Genomic DNA, 10724 nt, shown 5'->3' with positions numbered 1-10724 from the left:
TGGAAGGAGCTGGGGGAATTGAACTGTAGGGTCTGTGTTCAAGCAACCGGTGGAATAAGTTTTTCTAGACATGAGACAGAGAAGCTGGGGACATGGGCAGGTCTGACAAGAAAAAAAGATAAGAAGGCTATGTCTTTTCAGAGTGTCGGCTAAAGTGCCATAGGAATTCATCCTTAGACTGTATTTTGACAGAAGAAGATGGTTCAAAACCCTAATTAATCTATTTACGAATATTTGTGACTGCTTGCAGTTTCCTCACCTAAAGAATCACAGGGCAAAAAAACTTATGCCTGGAGCCCTCCTCTCCGGGAGAAGAAGGTGAGAATGGGGATCCGGCAGCCCCCAAACCCATCCTCCCGTTTACGATTCCGGGGGCTGGCGGGACGGCCGTTTTCCCGTTCCGGCCCGGGCCTGGGGAGCTGCTTCGGGCGCTCCAGGGCCCGCGCTCCGCGGAAGGAGTCCGGCCTATCACCCCCGTCTCCGACTTCGCCGCTCACTGCCTGGGCCGTGTGCATTTTCAGCGCTCCTGAGTTGCCCGAAACTGCCCCCCAAGGTTCCCCGAAGGGGGCCGGGGGTCTCTCCGCAGGATTTCAGGAGGCGCCGCCGGGCGGGCGCAGTGACCCGCTCCCAAGCCCCCGGGCCTCCGCCCCTCCTCCCGGGGATCCCCTTTCGCCAACGGCCTCGCTGGCCCCGCAGGACACTCCCCTCCGGAGGCCGGGCCTCGTCGTCCCGCCACCGCCCCCGCCTCGCCCCCGGCCGCCCCGCCCCGCCCCGCGCCAGGCGCCGGGAGAGCCCCGGGCCCCGACCCCTCCCCCTGAACGCCCGGCCCGAGAGCGGGACGGGGGCGGCGATGGTGACTGGGCAGCGGCGCGGGGCCGGGTGCTGGGCAGGGAGGCTCCGCGGCTTCTTTCTTTCTCTGCCCCCGCCCCTCTCTCTCCTCCTTCCTTGATAGCCCCGCCGGCGGCCGCCGAGGTCGGCGCTCTCGCCTCGTCCCCTCCCTTGCCCCCTCCTCTCGCCACCTCCTCCTCCTCCTTGCCGGAGCGGCTAGCTGCGAGGAGGCGTAACGGAAAGCCCCGGCGTGGGGAAGGCTGCGAGCTCGGAGCCGGAGACGCGGAGCCGGGGTCGGGTGAGTTGGGAGTCGCCGGGCCCCCTGCGCGCTGCGGGAGGGAGAGCCCGCAGCCCCGGCCAGGTGGGGCGGGCGGCGCCGGCGGGGAGCACTCCGCCCCGGCGGGACCGTCGCGGCCGGCGGAGCCCGAGCTGCGTGCGCGGCGGCTGGCGCGGGAACCTGGTTCCCGCGCCCCCGGAGCCTACGGGGAGGGAAGAGGACAGTCCCCGGGACCGGGACGGGTGTCGGATGCTGGGCATGGAAGGAAGCGGCTGCTTCGGCTCTCGTCGCCGCGGCCGCCGGCAGCAGAAATGGAAAAATTGTTCCTAGAACGGCAATTTGTCGGGAAGCCGGCGCGAGCCTAGCTCTCCCGCCGCCACTGGCGGGCTCCGACCGGCGGTTCCCGCGGGCACCGCGGCGCGCGGATTTGGGCGCAGCCGGGCGCCGAGCTCCGCGCGCTTGGTACGGCGCCTCGGGAGCCTCGCGATGGTCGCCCCCGTGGGGCTTGGTGTGTGGCGTTGGGTCACGCCGGCCACAGACGTCAGCTGCTTTTCCAAATCTGGGCTGCATTTTTGTGGGCAGCGCAGTGATTTGGGGTGCGGGCTGGAGGAGGTGGGCGTGGAGCGGGGAAGACCACATCTGGGATGGAGGTTGAGCCCATGGGATGGCGTCAAGGGCTGGGGAAGACTCTCTGAGTGATTCTGGATGTTTTTAGGCACAAAGTTTCCCCTCATCCCGTTTTCCCCCCATCCATTCAGCGGTCTAGTGTTCTTTGAACTGAAAAAAAGCAAAAGGATTTTCCTTCATCCCGTTTAACTTTTCTCTTAATCTAGAAGGGTCCCGAGTTTCAGGAGAGTCCTTGAGCTGTTTCAGTGCGAGTAAAGGAGAGTAAAGACTAAGTCTCATCCCCCACCCCCATCTTCACCACCCCCCCAAACCCCTCCCCGGGCCATTTCCCGTATTTCCCGTTTTCTCCCTGTGGTTGTGTGCGTAGTTGTAGGTTGCCATCAGTGACCCACATGTAAAACTACAACTTCTGTTTGCAATTGCAAAGTAGCCTGTGTAGACCAGTCTGTTTTTGAGCCACAGGGAGGAGAGGGATGAGTGCGAGGGGGGAGGGGAGCGGTTAGAGCCTCCTCCCAGAGAGTTAAACCTGAGTTATGAGTTCGAAGGACCGTTTATTATGGGCGCGTTGCTTTTCCTACACTCACTCGCTTGAGAGCTCCACCCCCAACAGGTTTAAGCGAGGATGGGTGCTAATTTCTTTGGCGTTGCCCTTTCCTGAGTGTTTCTGATTCTTTGCTCCTGGTCTTTTTAAACGCTGACTTCTTTTCAAATGGAAGAGATAGGGAACACATGCTAGCGGGAAGATAAAATGTTTTAAAGTAGCGGAAAGAAATAAAATCCAAGACTCTCATTTCTTTTTGCTATCCTACTGTGACAGGTTTGTTATTAATCTGTCAGAAATCTGATGCTGATGAAATTTGAGGGGTTTGAAGTAATACCACTATTACCGTATGGTAATATTTTTTCTAAGTGGTCACACATAGAGCAGGTAGTGTGGCTGGTTGTGGTTTGCAAAGGGTGCAGCAACATTTTAGGCCAGGAGGGAAGACATGGTTTGTTGCAGGGAATGATAGGGGCGGGGAGGGAGAATCATTTGTCTTTGGAGCAGTCCAGTTTCGAAGAATAATTACTCTGCAAATGAACATCCTCAAATGTAATTTGAATCATGGTACATGAACTAGTCATTTGTCTTTAGGAAGGAAAAAGGATCTTTGTAGATGAGAGCAAAGCGGTGCCTTCTGGAAAAAGGAATGTATACTGTTCATTGATGTAGATGGGCTCAGAATTGATGGCACCTGCCTACAAAGATGTGTGGACTTGTGAATTAAAGAGATTTCACTGCATATAGGGGACAGGGCAGAAAGGAAAATTCCACAGTGGAAGACAGAAAAACAACGTATGGAAAAGTACATAGTGCTTTTTAATGAACATTTTGTACAGCTTCTCAACTTCTTTATTGCAAAGAATTGACAAAATAGGCGAAAATGAGACCCAGATTGGCACTGTTGAGTTCCCAGAGATCCTACTTACTATCTGAACTTTGGACAAGTTATTTAATTTCTCTCAGCCTCGGTTTCTGTATCTATAAATTGGTGGTAATAAGAGTTCAAGTCGAAGACTAATCTTGAAGATTAACCAGGATTACTTTTGTATAGAGCTTGGGGTGATGTCTTGTGCTGAGTGCTCAGAAAATGTTAATGTTGGTTGTCAACTATTTCAAATGCCCTGGAAAAAGCAGTGCCATGCAAAGCGTCGGAATGTATACCTGAAAGTGAGCTGTGGTTGCTTAAGGCAGACCCTAAGTTGAGGCTGTCCCCCTGCCCTCTGGCAGCCCACAGACAGAAACACTTGATCTTTCTAGAACATACACGCTGCATCCTTTTGGCCTATTCTGGTCAGCCTTCTCTGGGACTCCAGTCCTAGGGAGTGTGTGGTAGAAGTTCCATGTGGCTCCGAGGGCAAGAGTACAACAGGTATGGGTTGCAACTCCAGGCCTCACTGACCCTGTGTGGCAGGTTCTCAGGTTTCCAGTCCCATGAAAGTAAATATGCAAATTTTGTTTGAGGTGGGGAAGAAAACCTTAGTGGTGGACAAAAGTGTATATTTCTTGGGGAATCCTAAAAGCAACATTTTACTCAATGCTTACTGCTCTTGGAAAGCTATAAGCAGTAAGTAAATATCTAATTTCTAGAATTTTTTCCAAAAAGCAACTTTAAAGTCCGCTTTGGGGTTAATGATACACTGCCCAGTTTTTATTAAGGTTGTAACTAACACAAAGTGAACAAAAGGCATTCTTAGCAAAACACTTTCTTGAGCAGGGGAATGAGTTGTGTGTCACTCTTCTAATTGAGGAGGACTGCCTCTTTGCTCATTCATCCAATTCTTTTATCCTGTCATTCAGCAAATACTTATGAAGCCTGTTCCATGGGGCGGTCTCTGTTCTGGCCTCTGGTAACACAGCAAGAACCAAGAGGAGGCCTTGTCTCTCATAGAGTACACACTCTAGTTGGGGAAGCAAACTCTGTGTGTACAGGACTTCCATAAACCCAGGAAACTCCTTTTTTCTCTTTTTTTCCTTTTTTTTTTTTTTTTTTTTAATTTGTTTAGAAGAGCCTGTGCTAGGAGAGCAGAGAGCTGGCTGGGTGTGCTTCCCTCCCACAAGCCCGCCTGCTCAGAGGGAGTGATCCGTCTGTGGATAGCAGTGACAGGGGCAGCCAGTCCTGTGGGTTCTCTGTAGGAATAAGGGAGAAATGATTTATAAAAGTCTGTGTCCAGTTTGAATAGTGAGTGAGTAGAACCAACAGCCACATGCCATGAAAATAAATACTTTTTTCTCAGAGGTGAGATTTCTCAGCCTTAGGGAGGCAAAGAAGGAATTACAGGTCAGTTTTCATCATCAGCTTATAAAACCCAGATGTGTCCAGGGAGGAATCTGGTGTGGCACTTAAAAAAATTCTCTTGCTCTCTCCTGCTCTCTCGCTGTGTAAGGCATGAATGAAGGAATAAAGAAAAGTGGATACTTGTTTCCTTATGCACCTTCCAGGTTTTCTTTTTTTCATCACTTTTTAAATAACATTAATACATGATGCAGTATCACTTCTCGGCCTTTTGGCTAAGTGTAATACATGATGCAATAATAATTGGATGTTTGGGATCTAGGAGACTTGCAAAGGTGTAAGATAGTCAAGGCTCTGATAGCAGTTGTGTGGACTGGAGGCAAGTTTGTATAGGGAAGACCCCGAGGGTACTGGGGTTGAGGGCAGAGCTGAGGAGTCTGAACCTCATCTCCAAAGCTGGTTGAATGGTGGGGAATTTGCAGCGGGTAGTTGACTTGCTTTATTGTGCTTTAGAAGAACTTGGTGGCTGTGACGTGGGCTGGGTGACAAGGGGAGCAGAATGGGGACCGAAGATGAGTTGGGAGGCTAGTGCAGGAATCCATGAGGAATTTGGAGAAGGAGAAGGGGAGAGGAGGGAGGAGGCCGGGAGAGATGGGTCACCCTTCCTTGGTCATCTTTTAGGTGTGGGCACTTAGTGAGACTGACCATTCACTGAGGTAAGCAGCTACGGGGACTCTCAGTCTGAGGAGACAGTGAGGACTAATGAGCTCAGCTGAACCCCAGACTGAACTGTGAGCCTTCCATGGGGAGATGCCCAGCAGAGAGCTGGAGACACAAGCAGGAAGAGAGGTCTGGAGCTAGAGATGAAAGAGGGAGTTGTTTTTATAGTAGTGGCAAGTGGTTGCCTGGTTGGTGGAGATTTATTAAATAGTGCTCCAGGTGACTGTAATTGGTGTCCTTGTAACTGAATTTTTCCCTTTTATCCTTTCAGCAGGCCTAACTGGGGATAGTCAAGCCCTTGACCTTGGCCTTAAATGACCAGTCTTTTACTGGTGTTATTTTACATACATGGTAGATCTGTTTGTTATTTTGACCTGAAATAATTAAGAGGAATAGATGTAGAATGGCTCTGAACATATTTAATAGCTAGGATGTATATAACTAGCTATTAAGTATAATGTATAACTTAATAGCTAGGATGTAAAATTGATTACCTCCCCTCCCCCAGCGCACGCGTGCGCGCGCACACACACACACACACACACCCCAAAATTCATATGTGGAGACCCTGATCTCTAGTGTGGTAGTATTTAGAGGTTAGGCCTTTAGGAGGTGATTAGGTTTGTATGAGTCATGTGGGTGGAGTTCCTTAGGAGGATTAGTGTCCTCAGGAGGTGGGAAAGCTAGACCAAAGCACCTGTGAGCTCCCTTTCCACCATAGAGAAGGCTGCCATCTGCAAGCCTGGAACAGGAACCAAACCTGACAGTGCCTTGATCTTGGACTCACAACCTCCAGAATAGCGAGAAAGAAATGCTGGTGAAGTCACCCAGTCTATGGTATTTTGTTATTGCTGCTCCAACCGACTATTACACAGGTGTGTGTTGTATTTCAGAAAATGCAAGATGACATTTACTTGCTGAGAAAGTAGTTTTGTGTGCATCTAGAAAATACCAAATACAGTTAAAGAGGAGTGTCGTCTGCACATTTTCTTAGTTAAACCGTAATACCCTTGGCTAGGTCAAGAGAAGTACCCAACTCTGACTCTGAGACTTGCCAGGTAAGAAAGGAGAACCTCACTGTATTTTGACTTTTCCTCCTGTGGCTTTGTTCTGATTTGGATTTAATCCCATGTTTGTTGATTAAGTGGTGCTTTGGAGAGTATTTAAAAAATATTTTAGTCAAAATTAAGTAAGGTTTCTGAGGTGTTTACTTGGGTGAATTTTTGAGGTTCCATTGAGGATAGTGCAGCCAAACTAGCTTTTAAGATCTTCATGTGGTTTCTAAAACATTAAGTACTGAATTCTGTAGTCAGTTATGATATTTGAATGAAGACTATTGAGAGTTTTAGCAGGTCCATAGCAAATAATGTTTAACACCTACTGAAGTGACATTAGCGAGAAAAGCAGTACTTTGCTTGATTCTTGTATATGGACAGAGAGGAGTTCATGAGGCGTCACCAGGTTTCCTGGCTTTTGGCAACTTCAAGGTAACACTCTGAGGATTTGCAGCCCAAGCTAGTAATATGAAGCTCAGGTGTTAGCAACAGTGAATAAGGGGCCTTTAAAGCACTCCCTCTCTGTGGAACTAAGGTTATTTCCATGTGGGCTGAATATCTCTCATCCTACAAGTGCACAGGCTTACAGGGATCCCTGGATGTCTGGAAGGGAGCTGCACACATGCTTGTGGTTCCAGGTCGGTTGTTCCATACACCCTTTCTTGCAACACTAATTTTCCCTTAGAGAGGCGTCCGTGTGAGGACGCGGTGAGGAGGCCGCCGTCTGTGACACAGGACGGAGGCTCTGAATCTGTAGGTGTCTTGAGAACTTGTACTGGGAAGACTAAGGTTTGTTTTCATGTCTACGAAGGAGAGGCTTATCTGCCTTCTTTTTTTGAAGTTACCATATGGCCCTCGAGGGCTATTGTTGTTAATTTGAATTTCATTCATTTGTGGAATAATTAAAAGTGTGCAAAATAGACCCCAGTGAATGCCTGTTAAATTGCAGGCATGCTGTTTTGATCTGTGCACACTGTGACTCCCCTTACTGCTGTGGATTTAGGGTAAGACCAGCAGGGATTACGAACCATTGTCAGGCTGTGTAACCAGCAAGAACACCTCCCCTCACGCTTGCCTGCTTAACTGGGGTGCCACGGAAAGGAAAGCTGGCAGCCGTAGACAGTCTGGAAGGATGGAGACTGAACTTTTGACTGTTCGTGTTGGGCTAGTACGATTAGAAGTGACCAGTTATTTTCTTTATTCTCCTGTTTTTCAGGCTTTCTGTAAATAGCATGTTACTTTTAAAATCAGAGCAAAACAGTTAGTGGGTGTGTGTGCTTGTGCAAATAGTTTTGGCCACAGCACTGTACATCTCCTTAAATATGTGATGCATCCGTAATAAAGCAGGTTTCTGCTTTAAAAAGGAATTGTAATTCCTGTTTGTGGTAAACACCTCCCATAGTGGGAGGCTGGGAATACAACCAAGCTTGGGTGCTGTGACCCCTCTCCCCCCAGCCAGAGTGGGGCAGCTTCCTCTGAACTCTAGGCAAGAACCCATTCCTGACCCTATATTTTCCATGTTTTCCTGAACATTGTAAATGTGATTTGAGAGGTATTTCACTTATGTAGCTAAGCATGTAAATGTCTTTCTAATTGATCAGGACTTTTGAATTAAATCTGAAAAGTAATCAGTTAAATATGTACTCTACCGATATGTTAGGTTTCTTTCTTTTTTAAAAATTGTTTCAGTGTTCATTAGAACCCAGCCCAGCAGTGAGATCTTAAATACTTCTTCAGCAGCAACCTCTCCACATGCCTGGAAAATTAGAGGGGCTCTTTTTCCTCTACTGGTTCTATTGTTCAGCATTTTCTTTCTTTCCACATTGAGCTGTGTTGTCAAGGGCACCTGGAGTTCAAGCTTCCTTTCTCCTGGGGCAGGCTGCAGTTGGGCCGAATTTCACATGTTGTGTTCCAGTTCTCAGGCAGTTAGCCAGTTGTTTAAGGATGGTTGTAACTGCGTGGACAGTAGCTTCTTTTCATGTTGAGGTAAGTGGTACATGGCAGACACTTATTTAGGGCAAATTAACCTCTTAAAATTTTAAAACTTTTTTCCCTTGCCTACGGAGACAAAATTTTCTGAAATTAAAAATAATGGATTGGGTAGTCTGGGATCTGCAAACTTAGCAGGAAACAGCTTTTTTGTCTTCATAAATGTATACCACTTGGGTATTCAATATAGACTTAAGAAAAACCTGGGTCACAACTTTAACAACGGTCTAAAATTCCATCCAGTTTTTTAAATGGCTGTCTATTCCCAGAAGATGATCTGGCGTAGAGAAGTATGTATAAACAGATACTCATACTCTGTCGTTTGCTCATTTTTATAGCAGTCATTTCAAGGTTTTTCTGAATTGGGAGCTCATAATTTGCCCCCTAATTACTAATTCTGCATGGATTTATGCTGTACTCTGTAGCATAGTGCACTGGCTTAAACAGGTGATGGGGTCTTTTTGATCTGAATTCTGTTGGTAAATGAGCATGCTTAGGTCGTCTGGTCTGCTTATGTATTTTTTTTCAGTTTGTGCTGAGGTCTGTACTTTTTTTCTCCATTAGTAACGAAAGGGCAGCATCAAAGAGAGCCAGGCCGATGCGTGGAATGTCCTATCTATAACCCGAAGCCTGAAAGAGCTGTAGCCAGGTACAGAGGCCACACTCAATGATAAGAACCCAAGTGATGGTGGTGATGAAAAAGTGCGGCAGTTGTGTGGTCACCTGTGCGGATAAGTGGTTGGGGGACTGGTGAGGATAGGCTGATGAGCTTTGCTGCAGAAGGACTGCTGCATCCTTGGTCTGGAAACTAGACTCATGGACCCTAAGACTATGTGAGCTTTCTTGGCACCCACTTTAGTCAACACAACTGGCATGTTTTGAAAACATTTTAGAATGAGAAGTACCAGGTTAGATTTCCTTTTGCTGCTATCTATGTGTGAGTTGTTTTTTTTTTTTTTTTTTTTATAAAAGGTTGACCATGGGACTTCCCGTTTCTGTCCAGATAATTTGAATTCTGACCTGGTCATCTGTCATGGCAGCCATCCCTCTGGGCTGCATGTTGTCTTCTGTAATACTTTCTGCTCACCAGTCCCTGAAGTTCTTTGAGTCACTCAGTGGTGCCACTCTGCTAAGCCTCCCCTTGTCATTCTTCTGAGTGCTCTTATTATCCAGGGGTGTGTCAGCCTTTGTAGGTGGCCGGGGGTACAGGGCTGGCATCTGTGCCAATGAATAGAGGAACCTAATCATACTTGTGATCTTGCCCTCATTAACACTGTGTTGGAACCAAGAGAGCCAGCGTTCCATGGTATTGTTTGACTTTGGATTGTCTCTATTGATTTTTAGTCGCAGGGTCTGTATTTCAGCCTTCTAAGGAATATAAGAGCGAGACAAGAATGTAGGAGATTATCAGTTCTTATTGCCTCTAACTCCCAACCAAAAGTTGGGTTTTGGATTACTAGCTAGTTTTGTACCCTGCTGATGGTGATTTGGTCCCAGGACAAACCAAGACTGACAAAAGTGTGGTGGAGAAGGCCTCCGAGAGTCTGGAGTGTTAGAGGGTAGGCTGATGACCTGGGTGTCCCACAGGTGGGGATGAAAGTCTTACACTGGTACCCCCAAACGTCAGTGAGCACAAGAATCCCTTGGATCTTGTTACAATGCAGATTCTGCTTCAGCAGGCCTGGGTGGGGCCTGGGAGTCTGTATCTCTAAATGCTTCCTGCCACGTTGATGCTGATGGTTCTGTGGAAAACACTTTGAATAGCCAGGCCTCACACAAAGTTGGGACCTGAATAAGACTATGAACTAGATAGCTGGTGGTTAAAACCTGTGAAGTCTGATAACCAGAGGCACCTGTAGGGTCTGACTTTGCACCGGTTGCCTGCTACTTAGAGCTAGTCTGTATTGGGATGAGAGTGAAGGCCCTCAGCCTCCTCATCCATTAGGGTTTGTAATGACCACCAGGAGCAGCTGTGTAGTATTTCCTTTAGTCCTTAGGGCAGGGAGGTTCCAGAGGGTCTTTTAGGTGGGATATGATTAACCTAAAGGGCAGGTTTTATTTCTGCTAAGTTTTAGTTAAATTGATTTCCCCCATTACATGTTGACTGTATTCCATAACTTTATTTATTTAAATGTTTATTTATTTATGGGAGAGAGAGAGCGCACGCGCGCACGCATGAGAGAGTGAGAGGAAGCAAGCACACACATGTGCGAACGCATGTTGGGACGGGGCAGAGGGAGCGTATCTTCAAGCAGATTCTCTGCTGAGTGTGGAGCCTTTGGCCGGGCTTGATCTCACCACCCTTGAGATAACAACCTGAGCAGGCTGCAAGGGTCAGCTGCTTAAGCGACTGAACCACTCGGGTGCCCCTATATTTCATAATTTTGTAAAAAGATTTTACTTATTTGAGAGGGAGAGTGAGCACAGGCAGGGGAGGGCCAGAGGGAGGAG

General features: G+C 47.9%; 1 protein-coding gene across 5 annotated transcripts in view; it reads left to right on the top strand.

Annotated features, from left to right (window-relative positions):
- The first annotated feature begins 990 nt into the window (after positions 1-990).
- The window catches only part of LHFPL2 (LHFPL tetraspan subfamily member 2), a 155459-nt gene continuing 145725 nt past the window's right edge, over positions 991-10724 (top strand). For 4 of the 5 annotated variants that reach the window (XR_009354034.1, XR_009354033.1, XM_059175309.1 and 1 more), the window contains exon 1: positions 991-1126. The gene's annotated coding sequence lies outside the window, so the exon portion shown is untranslated. The remainder of the gene's footprint in view (positions 1127-10724) is intronic. The other variant, XM_059175311.1, reaches the window with a different exon arrangement.

The sequence above is a fragment of the Mustela lutreola genome, chromosome 5 (genome assembly GCF_030435805.1).
Source record: "Mustela lutreola isolate mMusLut2 chromosome 5, mMusLut2.pri, whole genome shotgun sequence".
NCBI lineage: Eukaryota > Metazoa > Chordata > Mammalia > Carnivora > Mustelidae > Mustela > Mustela lutreola.
This window is presented reverse-complemented; position numbering and strand designations above follow the sequence as displayed.